Source organism: Typopeltis vanoorti, chromosome 4 (assembly GCF_054136105.1).
Source record: "Typopeltis vanoorti isolate ZY-2024b chromosome 4, IOZ_Tvanoo_1.0, whole genome shotgun sequence".
Taxonomy (NCBI): Eukaryota; Metazoa; Arthropoda; class Arachnida; order Uropygi; family Thelyphonidae; genus Typopeltis; species Typopeltis vanoorti.
The window spans coordinates 128,328,726-128,352,874 of NC_143552.1; the positions used below are offsets into that span (position 1 = coordinate 128,328,726).

General features: G+C 33.2%; 1 protein-coding gene across 3 annotated transcripts in view; it reads left to right on the forward strand.

Moving 5' to 3' along the window:
• The first annotated feature begins 8,303 nt into the window (after positions 1 to 8,303).
• The window catches only part of LOC150107668 (uncharacterized), a 32,835-nt gene continuing 16,989 nt past the window's right edge, over positions 8,304 to 24,149 (forward strand). Inside the window, exon 1 of one of the 3 annotated variants that reach the window (XM_090391998.1) lies at positions 8,304 to 8,426. The gene's annotated coding sequence lies outside the window, so the exon portion shown is untranslated. The other 2 variants (XM_090391996.1, XM_090391997.1) reach the window with 2 other exon arrangements.

Below are 24,149 nucleotides of genomic sequence, written 5' to 3' on the forward strand. Positions count from 1 at the left end.
ATTCGATAAGTCGATGTTTTGATGATTTTGACGTGGCCAAACTCTTACGTAATATTGTTGAAAAACAATTAATGTAATATTCATTTATTATTTTTTAAACTTTCGTTTTATTCGAACTACAAAATGATATCGTGCTCAGAGCAGCCGACCAATGATCTAGTTATTTTTTGTCTATTATTTAATGAATGCGTTGTAGAAAATATAGCATACTCAATCGCGCCACCTCTTATTTTTCTTTCATCCTGCTTTCATTATATGTCACGATATAGGGTGCAGTCATCAGGATTGCTGTTACCCTAACTACAGTCCTGATGGCGTCCCTATGTAAGCGCTATTTTGCTGCTCCTAAATTCAAGAAAACATGCAAAATAGATACAGCTTTGCTGGATTTTACCATCCTCCAAACTTACCGCACTTAGGAATTGCCTTAGCTTGCTTAGTGGCAGCCATAATTCTACTCATATTTTATCAACCCTAAGATAAACCTAATAACTGACGGAAGTTATGTTTCGATAGATTTAAAATACAAACAGCGAAAACCAATAGACTAACAGAGTTCAGCAAAAAATACTATTACGGCTAGTACGTTAACTAGGACAGAATACGTAGGGCGTAGCGGTAAGGTCCGCAGTGTGACAAGCCAGCAGAGTGAGTCCCAAAATATGGAGAATAATGACAAAATGTATTCCACGAATACTACTGTAATAAATTTATTTCCATTATTTGTGTTTAGGATCTTCATATCCAAGGGGGGGGGGGATTATAAACCAGACCAGATATCTGCTTTCCATTCTATAAGCCTTTAGAATGGGATTATAGAATTCCATTCCATATTTATCATAACACTAATTACGGGTATAAACTATATTGGTCTGTTCCGGTCTCATTATCCATCCAATATCCTTTTTTGACGTCTTCCGTGCCTTCACTTTCCAATTGGCTTATATTTTAGTATTTGTTTAGGATGTCGGGTGTTGGCCATTCGGTTTACATGTTCAATCCATTTTTGTTTATAATTGTTTAGTTTTTTTTCTATTGATTTTGTTTTTAGTTCTTCTTTTAAAATATCTTCGTTCCTTTTTTGATCTAATAATGTGTATTCTGCAGTTCTTCTCATAAATCTCATTTCACTTGTTTTTATCCTTTATTTATCTTTGTTTATTGCTCAAATTTCACTGCCATATAATGATGTGGGCACTGCTAAAGTATTGTATATTTTCAAGCGTGTTTCTTTTTGTGCTATATTTGGGTTGAGTGTTCTATTTATCAGGCCTATAATCTGTAAAAATTTTAAAGTTTTCATTTTATGTCGTTTTCTTCCCAAGATAACTGAAAGTATTTATCTGTTCTATTATTTTGTTATTAATTTTGCTTCTAACTGGAATTTGTCCACAAAATGCCATTGTTTTAGTTTTATCTATGGAAATTTTCATTCCAAACTGTTCTACTATAATGTTTAAATTATATATTGCTCTTTGTAAATTGTCTTCCTTATCTGATATTATTACCTGATCATCTGCAAATAATAGCGTATCTATTTTGTTATTCCGGGAAATTTCTATACCCTGAGTGTTGGAGACAGAGGACATTCCTGTCTTACTCCTTGGTTTATAGATTGTTTTTCAGACAACTTTTCATTTATTTTTATTTTTATTTCATTATCTTTATATATATATTCAATATTGCATGTAGTAAAACATCAGGTATATTTATTCTTTGTGATATATCAAACAGTATATATATTTTTTACTTTGTCAAATGCTTTTTCGTAATCTATAAACAATTACTAGATATCTTTTCTAGATATGATACAAATTTTTCCTAGCTTTCGCTGTGTCTCTTTCTGATTTCTCTTTCTATTTCATTTTGAAGTTTATTGTAGCTAAGATAAGTTTCTAAATTAAATTCTCTTCTTTTTTCTATAAGTAGTTTTAAACAGAAAGCTGCATCCATTGTAGAGCGTCCTTTTCTAAATCCATTTTGACATTCTAATAATATTTTTTCACTGTATATTTTTAGTTTTTCATTAAGTATTCTGCTAGCAGGTTTTGTTTTATCCCCTTTTTTAAATATAGGTATTACTATGCTTGTATTCTATTCTATTGGTATTTGTCCATTTGTATATATTTTATTTAAAACTTTTAGTAATCTTTGATGAAATTTTTTTCTAGCAAATTTATACAGTTCGGAGTTTATCCCATCTTCTCCGGCTGATTTGCCATTTTTTATTTTATTTAAGTTGTCCTTTAATCCTTTCATTGTTATCATATCATTTAAGGTATTTTGTAAGTTTCTGGTAATTATTTTTGATGCCAGTATTATCAGTCCAAAGATCTGTAAAATAATCCAAGAATTCTTTTACATCTATTTCACAATTTATATTTGCAGTTTCTTTTATATCTGCATTCATGTGTTTTAGTATTTTGTACGCACTGGGTCTTATTTTGTATGTCATTTTCTAGATATGATACAAATTTTTCCTAGCTTTCGCTGTGTCTCTTTCTGATTTCTCTTTTGGCTATTGCTCGTCTTTTTTATATTCAATTTCATCTTCTTGTTTTTTGCTACTTAACCATCTTTTAAAAGCCAGCTTTTTATTTTCAATTATTGTTTTTATTTCGTTGTTCCATATATGTAAATTTTTATTTTTATGATATTTTTTGTGTGTTCCTAAGACTTTCATATGCTGCCGATGCGATAATTTCTTTTATATTATTCCATTCTTTCTCAATGTCTTCATTTTCTTGTATTTTTTCTAAGTAGTTATTAATCCTCTGTTAGTATAAATTTCTTATACTTTTATCATTTAGTAGTCTTACTTTGTAATTAGATTTTGTTTCTCTAGTTTTTTGTATTTTTTGTAGCCAGTTTGGTGGAAATCTTAGTTCTGCCTGTACTAAATAGTGATCTGTGTCAATTTCTAGCCCTCTTCTAACTTTAACGTCTAGGAAGAGGTTTGCTGCTTTTTCATTTGCTATGAAGTAGTCTATTATTGATTTTTGTCCTCTTGCACATCACGTATATTTATGTATATTTTTATGTTTGTAAAATGTATTCATTCTTTTTAAATTATTATATATTGTATAATCAATTAGCCATTTAATTGATTATACAATATATAATATTGTATAAACAATTAAACCATTCCATTTTTGTTTACTGTTGGTTCTCCAAATTTTTGTATATTATTGTTAATTTTTTTCATTCCTATTCTGGCATTAAGATCTCCGGCTATAATTATATGGTCTGTTTTATTTGATTTTTCATATATTCCTTGTAACTCTTTGCAAAAGTAATCATTTTCTTCTTCAGGGGCATACACTCCAACAACTGTTAAATTTTCTTTATTTAATTTTAATCGCATTTCTAATATTCTTTCATTCTAGTATGTATAATGAGTTATTTTTGCTTTAATTGATTTATGGATCCAAATCATTATACCAGCTTTTGCATGTGTTTTTTGTCCACTCCACCATATATGATATTGTAGTTAGCTGTTTCGTTTGTTCCTTTAAGTTTCTTTTTTGTTTCTGTAAGAACTGTAATTTCTATATTTTCGTCATTTAAAATGTTATCTAATTCTTCTTCTTTATGTGCTATACTTCTAATGTTCTATGTAGCATATTCCACGTTTTTATTTTTCCAAAGTTTCTTAACCTTTTCCAGTTTGAGGTCATTTCCCATGTTTTCTGTCCAATTTGGATTTCGTTGAGACTTGAAAGTAATATGTGTTTCCCTATGTCAAGTGACTAGCATAACGATAGGTATCCTAGTGGTGGGCTGCCACCTTAAGACAACTAGGCTTGCCTTTTTTTAGTAGATAGTGGAAACTACAGTTTGAGAGGAAAGAGTCCCCCCCCCCCTGGTCTTCAAATTGCTCTAATAGCACTGGGGGGGGGGGGAGTAAGAAAGAGCAGACGGAAAGAAGAGCAGAAGACCAGTCTCCAGATATGATATACCAAATGTATATTGTTTTGTTATAAACAAATAAAAATATTTTTCTTATATATACGAATAGAGCGCCATACATTATCAGATAGTTTTAATAGTCTATGCAATTGTTTAAAATAATTTAGTGAGTTTTTACAATATTTTATTTATTTATTTATTATGTGTAGCAATACTGGTTACTAGAGAATTAAATTTGCGTGATACAGTTAACTGCAAAATCCAGTGACTGCATCTTTGAGGGGTCACATAATATGGTATATACTTGTTGTAATATATTAGAATCATAATTGGACATGATATATAAGTTATAGTGATCTCGTGATATAAGTTTAAAATAAAAGCGAACATTATTTAGTCCCATGAGGTAGTCTCTCAATCTTTTATTGAAAGCATATTCTGAGGTTATTGATTTTATTTCATTTGGAAGTTTATTGTAGCTGTTTGTTGCTAGGTGTTCAAAGGATTAATAAAAAATTTCTTTGTTTGCCTTGGGTACTACCAGCAAGTTCCGGCCACAGTAAACCATAATCTACAATCTACATTATATACAGAAAAACTTACAGCGTTCTTTCTTACATATAATATACAATAATAAAGATAGAGTTTTTGTAATGGTAAAATATGATGAACGTCAAATAGATCGTTGGTTAAATATGCTAGGTCACTAATAGCTATAGTTCTAATTATTCTATTTTGTATTCGTATCAAAGGAAGCAGATTGTTGTAGTAATCTCCACCCCAACAGGTGATACCATATTGTAGTGAGGAATTTACCCAAGCATAGTATAAGCATCTTAAGAATGATATATTTACAAATTTTTTAACATAATATATTCTTTTAATTAAGAACCTCAACTTATTTGTTAAAAATGTGATGTGAGAGTTCCATTTCGGATTGCTATCGATGTGGAGGCCCAAATACTTGGCTGATTTTTTTTTTTTTTTTTTTGACTAAGCTATGGATACAATTGTGGATATTACTACATTTCGTTTCATGCCATTTTATAATTATATTGTGACCTAGCTTATCTGTTAACGTGAAGTACATATATCTCGTTTTATCGGTATTAATTTTAAGACCATTATTGCTAAACCACTTAATTTCAACATATCATGGTTAATCTGATTTTCTAGATCCTCAGAGGTTGTTTCGGTGTATACCTAATGCCGTATCATCAGCGAACGATATCATTTTGCCAAAAAGTTTGTATTTGCACGGATCATTAAAAAGTAGCAGTCAACGTTTTTAGATGTAGATGACTTTCGTCTTTCAATGAGAAATCTGTACTTAATGAAGGCTCACATATATTTCATCGTTAGGATTGAATATAGTCCTTGGAGGTGTCACGTAACAATAATATGTAGGCTTATTTTTACATTAAACAGCTATCATGTATCTGTAATTTTAAATTGTCCAAATTCTAAAACTTAACTTAAGATGGCAACCCTTATCAGAAAACGAACTCATTATGAGATGAGACTGACTTGGGATTAAATATTTTTCATTACATCCAACAGAAGTATGCCGGCTATGTTAACTGACTGGACAGCATTCTTACTTTTAATGTACAAAAAGCTGTGGCCACAGTCTGTAGAGTGAAAAAAGAACACGGTGGGTTTAAACTCGACACGTGGATTAGAATCCCACTAAGCTATGGATATATGTGACTGTCATTAGGTGGAAGATGCTTTATGGAGGCTTGAAGTGGCTTAAAAGTTCCTTGTTAGGTTTCTCGAGTAGGATTTCTAGTTAACCCTTAGTCTACTCGCAGTAAAATATATGAAAGATCGACAATGTTTTGCAGTGAGATTCACATAAAGAAATATTATTATATGATATACTTAATATATTTCTTAAGCAGCAAGGAGGGTGAGTTGTGTGGGTAGCAGAGTAGAGTGCCCTCCTGCGATAAGTCCTTGGCCTTCTTAGAGATGTCACGTGATAATAATAATAATGTGGAGAAGTGTTCATAAGTATAATGTATTTATATTTTACAAATAAAAATAAAGAGGCATTTCGAATTAGTATTGAATTTTCCAATATAAATAAAAAAAGTCTTCAATTCATAGCGTTTTTTTTTTTTAATTTATGTATTTGACAATATCATTATATCCGTTTTCACATAAGAAATACTATTGTATATGCGAAAACAAGATTGATTTAGTAATTAATTTAGTGAAATAAATGAATAATTAATTGTAAGTCACATTGATTAGAACAAATAATTCTTACTAAATTATTGTATGCAATGAAGAATGTTTACTCCTAAACATTCTTCATTACATACAATAAGATTGATATACTCCTAAATAAGTCTATGTTAAAGGTAGATTCGTTTACTAATATTCTTAACTTTGAGCTCAGAAAATTGTTCAGATTCGTATTTAGAATTTGGAAAATTCAAACTTTAAATAAACATATACAGTAGTAGCTCCTTGAAGTACAAGGAAGCATGTACACTTCCTACGCTTCCTGTTATTCTTTTATTTGTAACCCTGCTTTGTTTTCTTTCAAAAAAAAAAAAAAAAAAAAAATATATATATATATATATATATAGAGAGAGAGAGAGAGAGAGAGAGAGAGAAAGAGAGATTTATTAATTTAAATAATATTATTATATATATATATATATATATATATATATATATATATATATATATATATATATATATATATATATATATATATATATATATATATATATATATATATATATATATATATATACTTCTTGTGCTGTATATACAGGGCGGTTTTAACCAGTTTAGCGCCCTGGGCTAAAAAAATTGGCGCCTTAATCACATTGGATTCAGCAATAATTAAATAATACATATAATTAATTAAATAACTTTCATTGCAAAAAATTTAATTTTAAAATATATCGACATTGCACATTTTTATTTAATTCAACAATCTTATAATACAATAAAGATAGTTTATTTGTATTTATAAAGATACACAAATATAATAAATAAATAAATAAATAAATATATATATATATAATATTAAAAAATAAGTCGAAATTTGAAACGTTTTTTGTCTTACCAGCCCCCCGGAACTCGGATTGGGCGCCGTAGACGTCAGGGGGGGGGGGGAAGCAGTCCCCCTAGTGTGTATATATATATATATATATATATATATATACTAGTGTATGTGTGTGTGTGTGTGTGTGTGTGTGTGTGCGTGCGTGTGCACACACACACACGTATATTTACATATATAAAATAAAAACAGTTGTTTTTTTTTTGTTATTTTACACGTTAATATTTATCAATGCATTGTTTTTGAATAAAATCTCTAAAAAGTTGAAAACAAAGAGTGAGCCTACGATTGGAGGTAGGTATTATTTATTTTTAAATAAATGAAAGAATGAAACGTTGGGTTGAATGATTTCAAAGTTAGCAAAAGTGTTAATTTAAAAAAAAAAAATGTTTTGTATACATTTTCGGATGCTTCAAGTATCTCAAGTATTTTGGACACTTAATGTATTAAAAGTATTTTCATGCATTAAAGTGTTATTAAAAGTATCACCTTGTTGTTGCAGTAAAAGTCGGTCTTCTCATATATATATACAATACATATAGTTTTTCTTCTTATTCCTTCCAGATAAATGATCTGGAGCAGGCACTTCCAGTATTTCATTTACAGTTAGGGCTGAGATTCGAACCTATGATCTTATAGCTTGTATGATCAAGAGTTCTTACTTTTAGAACTGGGATGGGAGAATAATGAACTCTCTCTCTCCACTGAAATGTTCCTTTTCTCTTAAGAAGTTTTAACTAGGTGACAACACTCGCTTGGCGTGGTTCAGTGAGTCAAAGTAAATAGGTCAGAATTGAAATAAGAATTCATTTCGGTTAATGATTATTTTGTTTGCTAGACCTTATGTTTTGATGACATGCTTATATTAGCATGTTTAATTTATCTAACTTGAACGTAATTGACTTTTCTATTTGCTTATATATATATTCAAAAATTGGTAAAATAATAAAGATATAAAGTCCTAATTTAATAAGAACACTCAATTTTTGCTTATGTGAGGTTTTATTCAATCACTAAATTCATTTAAACGAATACTGCGTCTTTCACAAACTCTGAACATTAACCATTGTCATTCCTCAAAGTTGTCTTGTATTTTCCTTTACCAGGAAAGGTTAAAACGAAGCATCACCGCAAAGCATCACCTTGCTGCTGACAAGATTAAAGAGCGAGATGAGAGGAGGCGTTACGTTGGAGGCCATATTGGATACGTAATTTTTTTTTTTTTTTTAGGTTACCGACCTATTACATTCATAATGACCAGCTATGTCCTGCAAGTTGGCTTTCCTGCTAAGCGTTGTTGTTACAGAAAGCTAAAGATGTTTTTGTATAATTTATTAAAAACTGTATTGTTTAATCTAATTACCAGCTATATTTATCCTAAATTAAAAGTCTAATTTAGTAAGAAACAAACTATTGTCCGAAAACTTAATCTGTAAGTAGAACTTTTCTTCACGTGTGTGTGTGTAAAATTATGTGTATAAATTAAGCTGGAAGTGATACTCTAACTGGATAAATGAAACTGCGTATAGACCATCCACTTTATTAACTTATGTAAAATATAAAATGCTGTCCGTATGGTTGTCTTTAAGTAAGCAATGTGAATCGCCTGTAATGCCGTGGAGGAAGTTAAACCTATAATGTAAAACAGTATTATGAATTTTAAAATATAAGTAAATGGTCAAAAGATATGAACTTGTAATCAATAACAAGATATAGTGACGCTAACTATATGTTGCATTTTATAAAGAAAATTTGTTTCACTGAAAGTTTCCCTACCACTCTCTTCCCCTCCTTTTAGTTAATGAATAGTGGACGCTTCCACCGGAGAGTGATTCGATTGGATAATAGAAACGCCGAAGCAGTTTTAGAGTTGGATAAGTTTTGACTGTTTGTTGAGTATATACGTGTATATAGTTATACATGTTATATATATATAATTAATGGTTTTTGAACATATATGAATAGCTCGGTTGATTACTGCGGTATATGTTAATAGAATAAGTGAATATCAAGAAGCGAATTAGAGCCTTTTAGAGACATTTTGTGCTGTTATCAGTATGACCCGATAAGAGCAGATGTTCTCCATTGCTCCAGTGTTGCAGCAACAGGTGTCATGCGTGAATGCCATCACTCACTTTAAACTCTTTACGTTGTAAGTTCGTATGTTTTGTTTTATTATGTTTTAATTTTGACTGTAGAGAATCAGTAATCATTATTGAAGGTGTATTCAGTTTTTATAATCTCCAAAATATTCCCGATAACAAGGAATGTATGGGTATTATAAATAACGGTAATGTAGTTACACTTAATGGCTTATCAAGTCATGTATTCGGATGTGATTTTCGTCTCTATCGTGCGCCTCTGCCATTTTCGAAATAGTTCTACATAGTAAAATGCCTATTGTGATTTATGACTCACTCACAACTGGAGATGAATTCATGAAGTGAAAGAGTGGAAGGATATCCCATTCAAACGCTAATATTTCCTTGTTGTGTAAGTTAATACTTTCTCTAAATTTCATCATATTAATTACATTAAATACTACTTGCCTTTCTGTGGTCATTGTTAATGAATCTTCAGATTTTGATTAATTGTTCATAATTAGTTACGGAATGTGCTAATTTAGGGATGAATGTGCTGAAATGTTTGGGTCTTCAACAAAAAGTCACTTAAAGATTTGCTGTTAACGTCCCGGAACTTTAAGGGCACTATATGTTCGTTCTACGATGTTCACTCATATACCACACAGACATAAAATATAAATAAAAAAATACTTAAATCTGATTTCCCAGGATTAACTGCTGACTTATTTTTATCTTTTTATTTATCTGTAGACTGTTTTTATCATTAAAAATCCATTTTCTGAAAAATCTATTTTCGTTTTTATTTATTTATTTATTTATTTTCATTTACTTATTTGTTTTTATTTTCTTGTAACAAAAACATTTTGCCTGATTATCCCACTTACTGTACGTTAGTATGCCTGTGTTTTCAAGTTAAACAATCTGTAAAGCATACTCTAGAGTGGTTTGAAAAAATTCTTACAACCAAAAACAAACCGATCCCTCCCACACCAAACAAACAAACAAAAAAATTAAACACCATCTGTTATTAGTTTGGATTTTAAAGAAGCCGGCTGATCCTTTAATTCCAACCTAGATTTTTATGCCATCACATGGTTTGTTAGCTGCCATCTTATTCTGCCAAAGCCAGTGGCACATTAACATGTATTATTTATTTATTTATTATTATAACATAAACAGCAGGAATCAGTCTACCTGAATTTAGAAATCATTGCAAAAATTAAAAATAAATAAATAAAATTATTCTGCCACCATTCAAAGATATACAAATACATTCCCGTTTAATATTTTCCTATATGTCCAACTGATTGCTTTTCTCAGTGTTCATTATTGTCATTGATTTATGTTTTATATTTCACAGCTTATTCATTTATTTGACCATCATTACAAACATTTTGATACTCTCCTGTATCTGTTAAACTCTGCTCAGTTTTGTATGAGGCATCAGCTTTAATGAGACCTTTTTTTTGTTTAAATAATGATGACTGTGCTATTTCTTTGAATGTGCACTTTATATGAAATGGCTCTTGAGTAAATAACTTATATTTCCTTGGTTAATAAAATATATGGAAATATGAGATGAATAGAATAAGAAGTCAAAAGAAAGAAATGTGTTTAACTTCCAGCAGCTATACTATAATTTTTTTTTGAAGCTACTTCATATGTTTCCAGTAAGCAGGGAACACAGTGTCATGTTGGGCAATGACATTCATGTACTACTTGAAAACATTTCCAAATATCCATGCCTTCATTGAGAAACAAACCAATGTCCTGTTCATTGGAGATTGAAGGCACTGTCCACTCATGATTCTGATATCGTGTTAAGTTTACCTCATCTCTGAACATTTTAAAGAGTTTCCTCTTCCTGCTCCTTTCAAATGTGGATAAAATCTGCATATAGTAATTCAGATATTGTGAACAGTGGCTTATAAAATGGAACAATTATTTTCTTTGCTCTATTTGTTAATATTCTTGTCATAATTGCTTTAATCCCTCATACTGTTTTCTCAACTAACTTCAGTGTACTTCCTCCAACCGAATAAGTACTTTGGAATGAATAGATGGAAATATATTCACCCAAAATTCTTTATACTTGGAAACTTTAAACCAATATTTCCCACATTCATATCTATTTAATTAATTTAAGTTTATTTAGATCTTCTTGTAGACATATCGCTTTTATTCATTAGTACCCTCCCAAACTTTTCATCATTTGCAAAACAACCCAAATATCACCCTTCAGATACTATTCACAGAAACATTCATATATGAATTAAACAACATTATTATTATTATTACGGGTGACTCCAGGGAGTCCTTAGACTCATCGAGGGAGACCCTAAACATCATGTCCACACAACTATACGACATTCTCACAGTATCTATCATACCTTGCCTTGAACTCGCTGACCGTCATAGCACCCACAACAGACTCTAGCAGCTTATTCCACTCATTCACCACTCTAAAAGTAAAAAATCCAGCTCTAGCACCCTTACTAACCACAATCTTGCCCAGCTTCCATAGGTGTCCCCTAGTTCTCCCACCACCAGTCCTGATCTCAAAAATATCCTCTGAATTAATCCTATAGAAACCCTTTAGCAATTTGAATGTCTCAATCATATCTCCCCTTTTCTGCCTATCAACTAATTTCTGCAACCCACAAATTAGCACCAGCACAAACTTCCCCTCCTCTATGGGATCACACTTATAACTTTTTTTTTTTTGAGAACTTTCCTTTCAATGCATAACTAGCTAATGTTATTACTGTCAGAGAATCAATCTCCCGTCTATGAATATATTATCCATTCCTGCTTTAACTAATTTAAATAGCATCTTCATTATCAAATTCCTGACATGTACTCTCAAGGGGAGGTGTGTGTGCAGGATATGACAGTACTATACTATAGTTTCCTATCTTCCTATATACAAATTTCCTCCAACTCAATCTGTTACCTGTCAAGACTCCAATCCTTGTCAGATCTTATATTTCTATCTTCTAAAGCACTTTTTACCATATCAATCCACCTATAACTTAGTCTTCCTCTGGGTCTTTTTCCTGCCAACCTGACAGAGAACACTTGTTTTGCTAATCTTTCCTCTACCATTCTGTTTAAATGATCATACCACCTGAGATTAGCTCTGCTAACACATTCCTGGATGCTAACAATATCAAGTTCTTTCCTAATATCCTCGTTTTTAATGTGATATTGCCATTGATGCCATCTGTTCATGGAGAACCTATAGGACAAATAAAACATTTCAGCTACTTAGGCACAATTTTTAGTGAAGACGGTAAATTAAATATGGAAATTTATCATCTCAGGACTCATATCTATGGTCTCTAGTCTTTGATCAAGTGTTTTATTTCTAACCCAGCTCTCATATCCATAAGTTAAAATTGGTTTGAACACTGTCTTGTATACAGCTAATTTAGTGTTTTGACTAATTTCTCTCTTATTCCATATAAATTTAATCAGTTGACTTCCTACCATACCGGCTTCACTCATTCTGTTGTCTATTTCCATATTTAATTTACCGTCTTCACTAAAAATTGTGCTTAAGTAGCTGAAATATTTTATTTGTCCTATAGGTTTTCCATTCACAACGCAGTCGATATTTTCAGTGTTTCTTCCTATTTTCATCATCTTTGTCTTGTTATTGCTGATTTTCATACCAAATTTATTACAACATTTATTCGATTTAGTCAGGGAATCTTGTTGACTTGTACTGGATTTATTTAAAAGTATACTATAACATCATCTACATAAAGCAAAGAGCTGACATTAACATCTCCAATTTTGGTATCAGGTTTAATACCACTTTTCTTCATAATCCTGTCCTGTCAGGTGTCTTCTCCCTCCAGGAAATTGACTACCATGTGTCTCCACCATGTCCTATTCTGCACCTCTCTGCTGCATTCCTCATATGAGAGATAGGTCTAGTCTTCTATATTTTTCATCCACTCCAGTCTTTGTCTTCCTCTCTTTCCCTCAGCAGTTCCTTCAAGAAGTGTCCTTTGTAGGCAGTTATGTCTCAGAATATGTCCAAAATATCTGACTTTTCTCTTTTCAATTTCTTTCATCACATGCTCCTGTTGACGCCTGTCATCTCTAGTACCTCTTCATTTGTCTTTTTTTCTTTTCATGATGTTCTCATAATTCTTCGCAACATCCACATTTTCATAGGCCTCCAGTTTTTTCACACTCGGATTGGAGAGTGTCCATGTCTGTACTCCATATAATAACGTAGACCATATGTAGCATTTGGAGATTCTTAGTCTTGTTTTCAGATTAAATTCTCTAGATGTTAGTAGATTTTTTCATACTGTTGAAAGTTGACCTTGCGATTTCAATCCTTTTTCTAATTTCGTCTTCTGTCCTGCCATTTTCGATCACAGAGAGTATCCGAGGTATATGTATTTTTGCACCTGTTCTAATTTATTTCCTTTTATATCGATGCATATTTTTGGTATTTTCTTTTCTCTTGAAATTATCATGATTTTTGTCTTTTTAAAGTTGAAACTGAGGCCATACTGTTCGCTATACTTGAGGGTTTCATCTATAAGAGTTTTGAGGTCATATTTGTTTTCAGCTAGAAGAACCGTGTCATCTGCATATATTAGGTTATTAATATTTCTACCCCCTACAGTGATTCCTTTGAGGTTACTAATTTTATTAAATATTTCTTCTGTGTATAGGTTAAAGAGAATCGGAGAAAAGACACAGCCTTGTCTCACACCTTTCTGAACTGGGAATTCTTCTGAGGTCTCTCTATTTATTCTCAAAGATGCAGTCTGTTCCCAGTAAAGATTAGTTAATAGGCTAATGTCATTTTCATCCATGCCTATTTTTGAAAGGATTTCAATTAATTGTTCATGTTGGACATTGTCGAATGCCTTTTTGTAATCTATGAAGCAGAGGCACACATCTTTTTGTTTTTCTAGATATCTTTCTATGATGGTTCTGATGTTGAAAATACCTTCTCTTGTACCTACATTTTCCTTGAAGCCATTTTGTGTATCATTTATTTCTATGTTTATTTTTCTTTTATTTCTTTCAAGAATAACATATAGGAGGACTTTTGATACTTGACTGATGAGGCCGATTGTCCTGAACTCTTCACATCTTGTAGCTTTTGTTTTTTTTTGGGAATTGGAACGATAATTGAGTGATTAATATCTTTGGGTAGAAATCCAGTCTCATATATTTTATTGCATAATTTTGTTAGAAATTTCAGTCCTCCTTCATTGAGAGCCCTCAACCATTCTGCCAAGATGTTATCTATTCCTGCAGCTTTATGTGGTTTTAGCGGCATTTTCAACTTCACAGAGTAAAATGGATGGTCCTTCTAAATCAATCATATAATTTCCTTGTGTATTCAATCCATCTTTCCATGATTTCTTTTTTATCCATTAGAATATGGTCTCTAATGACACTTGCATGGTTTGCTGTATTTGTCCTGCTTGTCATTTCTCTGATCTTTTCATGCATTTCTCTACTTCTGTGTTTTCTATCAAGGTTTTCTATATCTATACATTTATATTTAATCCATTCCTCTTTGGCTTTCCTGCATTCTTTTTTTATTTCTTTATTCATGCTTTTATATTCAGGTTTGTTCTTTAACTTTTTTCTTTGTTCCATCAACGTCAATATTTTTTCATTCATCCAAGGTTTATTCCTTTTCCTTTTTAATTGTGGGAGTGTATTTTTGGCTGCTTCATTGCTGCTATTCTTGAATGTTTGCCAGTTCATGTTAATTTCATCAATTAGCGTTCTATTTTCTGTGTGAGTTGTGGTGTCATACTTGTTAAGGGATTCTGTGAATTCTTTTATAAAGCAGTCTCTAACTTCTTGGTTGTTAAGTGAGTCTGAATGATAAGTTTCTCTTACGAATGGTTGGCTTGGTATCTTAAGTTTTATTTTGATTTTTGCAATCACTGGGTTGTGGTCCGATCCTATGTCTGCTCCAGGATATGTTTTTGTTTGTGTTATTGCATTTCAGAATCTTTTGCTTATTATTATATAGTCAATTTGGTTTCTATAGATGTTCCCAGGGCTTGTTCAGGTATATAGTCTTCTGGGAGGATGTTTAAACAGTGTGTTGGCAATTATTAGGTCATTGGTTTCACAGAATTGAATTAATCTTTCACCTCTTTCATTTCTGATTCCAAGCCCTTGGTTTCCCATGCAAAATGAGATTTTTTCTGAACCCACTTTTGCATTTAGGTCACCCATCAGTATAATAACATCATCTGACTTAGCACTGGAGATTGCAATTTGGATGTCTTCATAAAATTGTTCTAACTCTTCATCTGGATAATCTTGGATTGGTTCATATGCTTGGATAATATACAGGTTGAATGGTTGTGCAGTTATTTTGGCTGTTATGATTCTGTCATTTATGGGCCAATATCCCTGTAGAGATTTTGCAATTCTATTACTTAGGACAAGCGCTACTCCATTAAGGTGTAAGTCACTGCCAGAGTAGATTATATTGTGATTTTTTCTTCTTATTATGCCTGTGTCTGTCCACCTCACTTCACTGATACCTGCAATATCGGCCTTCATCACTTCTAATTCCTGGAGTAGGTTATCTAATTTGCCTGCCTCATAGAGTGTTCTGAGAATATCCTCCCTGGAGGGTTTGGGATATTATCTTCATACACTACCTTAGTAGTTCTTGTCTTACAATTCCCAGTTTCAAGCTCTTCTTCCCTGTAGCTATAAGAGCTGATGGTTGCAGGGGGTCTCAACCACATCTCTAACTTCATATTGTGACATGGTGTGTTTCATGGTTGACAATGGATAAATACGTGGTGAGGCTCCGATCTCTTCCACGGCAGCTGGCCACAAGTCCCTTAGATGTCAGGAGTGTGCACTCAATGTGCCGCACATCTTGCTGTCATGCCCTTGATGCCATTGATTAGTCAGTGTTGATTCTTCTGCCATCTTGGCCATTTCAGACTTCGTGCACATATGGGGTGATATTCCCTATTTACAGCATTCTATATTGCTGATACCCTCACTTAGTTTAGTCTGCCAGCCAAGACAGTTTACCAGGGGGGTGGCCACTGGTGTGCACTACCAACTTCTTGGAGCCATAAGTGAGAGTTGAGTGTATGTGAGAACCAGAGCCCAACATCCTAACCCTGACATCAGCGGCTGACATCGATACTAAGGTGCTACCTCTCCATACACCCCTTCCTTCTTAATAGATAATGACTAACAGGGGATAATGTGCAACCTTGTCTGACACCAGATTTAACATTAAACCATCTTCCTGTACTTCCTTCATTATTTACTCCTCACTTACAACTCAAATAAAGAATAAGTATTACTTGATATAATGCCCTATTGACACCATACAACTGTAGCATTTTGAATAACTTCTCTCATCACCATGTCATATGCCTTGTCCAGATCTACAAAACTTAAATACAGATCTTTGTTATATTCCAATGATTTCTCAACTATTTGTCATAAAGTGAAGATCTGATCCTGACAGCCTGTATTCGGCCTGAATCCAGCTTGTTCTGCACCAAGCTTTGCTTCCACAATAGTTCACAACTGTTTCTCAAGTATACTTGCATAAATCTTATCAGGAACACTCAATAGAGAAATACCTCTATAATTCTCACATTCTGTTTTATTTATCTTTTTATATATATGGATACTATGAGAGCTCTACTCCAATCATCTGGAATTTGTTCCTCTGTCCAGGCCTTCTGAACTATGCAGTGCAGCCACTGCAAGACTTTTATACCTCTATATTTGAGTATTTCTGCTCGAATATCATTCACTCCCATTGCCTTTCCACATTTCACGCTTTTAAATGCTTTTTCTACTTCAAGTATGGATATGTATTCCTGATTGTATGCTTGTTGAGTGTACTTTACCACTGTGCTATCACTGTTTGTTTCATTTAGCAATTTTACAAAATAATTACTCCATACATCAAGTCTATCTTTTTCTCTAGTTTTCATGTCACCTTTATCATCTCTAATTCCTTTTACAGACTTTTTCACTCTTTCCTCCATTTCTGAGCTGCTTCAACAACCTCCAGAATATCTTGCCACCTTCTTGATATTTATTTTCTATGTTCTTACCAAAGTCTTCTCGTGTCTTTTGTTTAGGTAGTTTTATGCAGTGTTTAGCTTTCTTACATTTGTCTCTGTAATCTCTAAGAGCACAAGCTGACTTATTTTCCAGGAAGTTTTAAATGCTTTCTTCTTTTCCTTCACTGCCTCTAACTTTCTTTGTCCACCATGGAGTTCTGATTTTTCTATCCTTGCAGACAACCTCACCACACACCTCTCTGGCTGAATCAATCAGTTTTTTCATGGCTTGCCACTGTATCTCCAAGGTTTGGTTTCTATTCACAAACTCTTTCATTTTATTTTGAATATAATGTTTGTGTATTTTAGTCTACAGTTCACATCTGAGAGCTGCTCATCTTTTATTTGCTGTAAAACTTCGTTACATGTTCCTCTTTTCTATATTAAATTCAATTTTAATATAGACTAAATGGTGATCACTTCCAATTTCAAATACTCTGTACACTCTATTGTCCTGCACCAGAGAGAAAAAATCACTATCAACAATAACATAATCAATGAGACTTTTCTTATTCCTTGCCTCTTCTCTCCATGTGAATTTTTGCACATTTTTATGTTGGAACATGGTGTTAGTAATAACCAGTCCAGGTCCTGAGCAGAAATCCAACAGGTATTTGCCATTATTAGCTTTTCTCCAAATTTTCCCAATATATTTTTGTGTCTAACAATCATTTCCTACTCTGCTATTTAGATCCCCAATAAGGAACAGCATTTTTCATTGTCAGTTGATTTCTCTGAAGCCTCAAAAAATTCCTCTACTTTTACCTTAGTAGAACCTTCTGTGGGACCATAGGCACAAATAAATCTCATTGTCCATTTCCCCATTCTGATAGTTGCCCACATCACTCTACTCGAGACTGCCTGCCATTCAAGAAGATTAGCCTCATATTTACTGTTGAATACTATGGCTACTCCTGCTTTTCCTTGATTGTCATTGCCTGAATATAACATTTTTTATTTATTGCTCAGAAAGATCTCACCAGTTTTTGTCTTTTTTGTTTCAGTCACCCCTATTATGTCAATCTGGTACTTATCCATTTGCATAAAATATTAAAAATATATTTGCCCCAACATATCACAAACGATGAATTATATCAATGGACTGAGCAAAAAAAAAGTATCACCAGTGAAATAAAGTAAAAAAAAAAAAAAGAAACCCAGATATAAATTAAGTTTGTTTCTAAGTCTGTTATAATCACCTGCCTTATAATTCTTTATATAAATTCTTTTCTCCTTGTAGCTTTCACTCGTTGCTTTATTATGCAGAGTCAAGGCTACATTGAATGATCTCTCCATCTAGGAGAAAGGATGATGTCACAATTGAGGTCTGTTGTTATGATCAAATCAAAATGCTTATTCTAGTGTTCCCTCTATAACATGATGCCTAAGACATATATCTCTCCAGGAGTTTCAGAAATTGAGTTCCCTTATTACTATATGCTGCTTCCTCTGGCTATTCTTACTCACACTTGCAAAGCTAATTTGGCTAATCATTTCCTACTCATTAGCACTTACCTTGACATCTAATAGTAGCATCCTGCAAATATTCTGTATTGGCTGCTCTCTCTCTTTTGTATTCTCAAAGAATCTGTGCCAGTTCTCTAGAGGGCACAACTTGTAAGTAGCACTCCTCCACTTTGTTTTCCCTTCCATTTCTATCAGTTTGCTATACTCTTCTTCTTCTTCTTCTGCTATTCCAGTCAGGACATCATCTTCTGTTAACCATGCTTCACTGATATCAGTTATTTTGGATAGACTGAGATTGTCACACCACAGACTCATTCCCTTTATTCCTCATACTCCTGACATTTGTGTATAGGAAAAGCAGTACATTGTCATTATTTCTATTAACAACATACCTATTGTTGCTCTACCTGTCTTTGCTCTGCTCTGAAGTATACTATGCAGCCTCCCATTTTCCAACCCACTGTTCCCCACAAGGCCATTCCTGCTACCTTCCAGCTCAACAACTAGTTTTCCTGACCTGATGCTTTCACTTACTCAAAGGCAATGATCTCTCCAAATGCTTGCATCTCTCTATATTCATGTTTAATCTATCCCCCCCCCTCCACACACACACACTATCATATCTTTCATTATCATCACTTGTCCCCTTAACTCTGTGTTATCATACTAAGGCAACATATTTAATATCCTTCCTCTCACAATTTTCTGTTGCACAGTCTATCACTGATTTCGTATCTCTTGCTACCTGATTCATGCTGCCTTTCAGGTCATTGTTACCAGCCATCGTTATCATCTCATCCAAATTTTGGATTAGATTATAAAGATGATGCTCACTCCTCTAACATTCTTTTCTGTACATCCAGCATCATCAAACCTCCATACATGTTACTATCTTCACAACTTATTATACATAGACATAATCTTAATCTCTCCCCTCTTCCAAACTCTAGCATTATTCTCCCACTTTCTTGTTTCTCCTTTGTCTCTTGTTCCCTTACTGCTGCACCGCTCAACTTCTTCTCAATTATTCTCTTGCTCTTTTATTCTGTAGCTTTCTCTGCTTTCATTCTTATTTTTGCTCTCTTACTTTTGCAACTTTTTCTAACTTCCACTCTTACTCGGTTTGCATCAGCTAATCTTATCTTAATTTTTACAATTCACCCTCTTAACTCAGTCTTCGTGCCTTCTACCGCCTTTCTCAGCAACCCCCCCCTTCGGTTGAATTCAGATCCTTTTTTGCAAAACAAAGAATCCCTAGAATGCAAAGAATCCATTCATCATCCCCAACCCTCTCATTGGTTTCGTTATGTCGCTGATGTTTTTGCTATTTGCCCTCATTCTGAAAATGAACTTACCACTTTCCTACAATGGATCAATAGCCTTTATCCATGCATTCAATTCAACCATGGAAAAAGAAAATACTGGTAGTTTACCATTCTTTGACATCCTTCTTATTTTAGTTGCACTGAAGTGACTAACCTTGACCCATTGAAGATTAGTATGAATGCCTGTGTTAAAGTCAGCTATTATATACTGGGATGTTTGTGTACTGCATGGTTCAGGAAATGAATAGAAAGAATGCACCTACTATTATCACTAGAACTATGGATTGGGTCAGCGAAGGTCATTTGTATATAGGAGAAAGAGGATAAGCACCTGGGAACAGAGTCCTGGGTTGCTGTTGCATTGATGGAGAAATCTGAAGAGATGCAGCTATCCACCTTAATGCACAGTGACCAGAAAGAAAACTAGCTAACCAGTTAAAGAGTGAAAGGTAGACTCTAGGATAGCAAATTAACTGCAGTGAGGGTACTGTATCACTAGTTCAATAATAGATATATTTATCTCTTTTTTTTGGAATACATTGTGTGTAGGCTTGCTTCTGTGTTATCAGTTAAATGCCAACTGAGGATAATAGTACAGGAGGGGTGTTAGTTTCTGAACACAGCTTTTGAGTATAATTGTAGAGCTGTTAGAACCAGAAGACTTTTGGGTATCAAAATTCTTTAAGGAAATTCATTTGATGATTTTTTGGTGAATGACTATCATGTTCCTGAAGCATGTGCAAGAGGTGATTAGCCTACTATCGTATCAGAAAAATGATCATCCGTGACAGAACTGGAGGAGAAGAATGATGCCTAGAAGTTATCTTTAAGTGGTATTACAGTGATACCATCTGAGTGTGAGAGATCAGAAGTACAGATGAACAGAAGCTGTGCCCTATGGCCTTTTCAGGGAACCAGAAAGTACAACTGCCATTTGTATTAGAGGCAAGTTTTCTGCATTTGTGCCTTCAAAAGTTAGATTTGATTTTGTTGATGGTTGTTTTGCCTTTGTTGCATATTACAGTGTAGATTGGGATTGAACCTGTAGTTGTCTCAGGCCTATTTGGTATAAGTGTTTTCCTTGGGCTGCAGCACCTGTTGAACCACACTGGAGAATGGTTGTTAAAAGTTTTTCACTTGGTTATTTATTAAATTAAAGATGCCAAGAAATTATATTCTTGTTTAATCCTTTATTCAAGGGTAAGCAAACAAAGTTTCCACATGATTCCATCCCATAATACAAACATACAAAAAGCACACATCCTTTTAGGTGTGTATAATGCTGTGCATTATGGGAAGGGCCTCTAAATGTGAAGTCTCACTAGCCTCTGTATACAAGTAGCCTAGTTATAAAGATGCTTCATGTGCAAAATTTGCTTGCTTATATTTGAACTGGGTGGGGGGCTATGCCTCCCCCATGTTCCAGACTGGTAGGTCGGTTCGCCTTGAATTCTGATGACTCGAATTTTGAAGACTTGACACTCAGGGTAGCCCTGAGTTTCAAAACGTGACATAAAAAGGCTTATCATTTTATATATATAGGGTAGATAAAGAATTAAACCAGAATATAATTTCTTGGCATCTTTAATTTAATTGGATAATGGTGGGAATTTTGAATTGAGCATGGATTTGAAGGCCTTGATTCCAGCAAGAATAATTTCTGTAACTTGTTCAGAACAGGTATTTAGGTGAGTGGGACTTCAGTGTGGAATCTTCAGCATTCCACAGTTGTGAAATAATTGCACTCATTTGTGGACACACACATTCTCTCTCTCCCCTCTAATATCGTACTAATAAGATCTGTGCACAGAGTTTGACCATTGAACACACAGAAATTGACAACTATACAGGCAAATCTTCCAGAAAAACAGAAGCAGTTTATAGACAAAAAATACCATTAGCAAGCAGTATATAGCATAGCATGTATACTATTACACTATGCTATGCTGTCCTCTTATTGGACGCCTGAAGTGGTTTGAAACATCTGTTTGGTCTCTAGAGCAGGATTTCCAGATTACGCAAAAAAATAAATGGAAAAATATATATATATAAAACCAACTTTCTAATAATCCCTTGACTGGAACTGCAGATATACAGATTGGTCTATAATTGTAATCTTCCATCCTAGAACTATGCTTGTTGAAGTAATACTATCTTGACTTCTTCTACTACAAGACTTTCATTATGGCAAGGAGACTGGTTACTCCCTATATGTGCATTATGTTCATCAGTGTTTTTGCTCTGTCCCTGTCTCTATTTTCTACAGTAATAATTTCATCATGATTAAAATAAACTTCTCTCTGAAGCTGACTTCAACAATAATGACAAAAAACAAAACATACCAAAATCCCTACAAAAAAAAACATATATATATATATATAATAATAATCACTAATCTTTAAAGTTACCCATGGCATCACTATAAACAACAAATAAAATGATAACCACAGTAATTAACTTTAATGAAGTGAAAGTACAGATGTTTCGTACTGAAAATAACATACATCATCAGTGCATAAGACAAGTAAATCAAAGAAGTGGGAATACAAGGTACATACAACAATCGGTTTACCAACTAAAAACGGTTTCCATGTGCTGGAAATGGATGAGATCTTTCAGCTGGAAAAACAAGATCTTAATAGACAGGTTGAAGACACTGCCATGAGTAGCCCTCTATGAATGGATGTTCTTATGCATTCATCCCCAACCCTCTCATTGGTTTCGTTATGTCGCTGATGTTTTTTCTATTTGGCCTCATTCTGAAAATGAACTTACCACTTTCCTATAATGGATCAATAGCATTCATCTGTGCATTCAATTCACCATGGAAAAAGAAAATACTGTTGGACATCCTTCTTACTTGCACAGCCTCTTGTAATTTGCCAACCAGTGTTTATTGAAACTTACCTCTACTGGCAGATACAGTCATCAAAAGTCTTCTCATTACACCTCTCAAAAAATTGATGTTATCAAGTTTTTAATTCATAGAGCACATAATGTATGCTCCTCTCCTTCAAGCATACAACAAGAACTTCTCACTATCAAAACTTTAATGGTTACAACCCTCATCAAATCCAGCAGATAGTTGACTATGTTCCAACATAGTCGATTATGTTGGAACATAATTGACTTTAATTAAATTTAATTTAACTTTAATTTAATTGACATAATTGAACATAAGGATTTTTCAATAGACCACAGGGTTCAATCCCTTATATTTCTGGTATCTCTGAACCTATTGGTAGAATTTTGAAGAAGTATTGCCTTATTCTCACATCTTTTCCTATCAACAAAATTTCCCATTGTTAACATTTACAAAAGACAAACTGTCACCTCTATCATTAGCTGGTATTTACCAGATACTTTGTGAATGTAATTTGACATACTTTCGGCCGACAGGCTGTTCTGTGGGAAAAAAATAATTAATGAACATCAGTATTATATTGAATACATGAAACCTCAAAAGTCTGGTCTGGCACAACATAGTATTGACACTAAACAGAGTATCTGGTGGGATGAAGCTCGTCTTCTCCATGGAAGCAATTTTAAATATGAATGCCTTTTCAAAGAAAGTTGTGAAGCCATTTTGACATAATTGAACATAAGGATTTTTCGATTGTGTCTCTCTCTCTCTCTCTCCCAAAAGTTTGGGAGACTTTCATTCTCTGTAAACATCGAAAATAGTTTTAATATTATTTATTAACATATTAATTTCTAGCACATGGCAATTTTTAATTGGGAAACCAATTGTTGTATGCACCTTGTATTTCCGCTTCTTTGATTTGCTTGATTCTATGCACTGATGATGTACTGTTATTTTCATACAAAATATCTGTACTTTCATTTCATTAAAGTTAATTACTATGATTATTGTGTAATTTGCTGTTTTTAATAATAATCACTTTCATATCTACCACCAATATTGGTGGTAGATATGAAACGTGTAAATATGTGTAAATGCCAACATATGAGGTATACACCATCACTTGCAGATTCTCAACTGCAACCTACGATCCCTCTTCACTGTGCAAATTTCCTACAGGCTGATTATATTTGCTTTACAAGGGTACCCATCACAGGAGATCCAATCTATCATACTCTCCTTGAACTAATTAATGGACAAAATACTCACAACTGACTCTAGCAACCCATTCTACTCATTCCT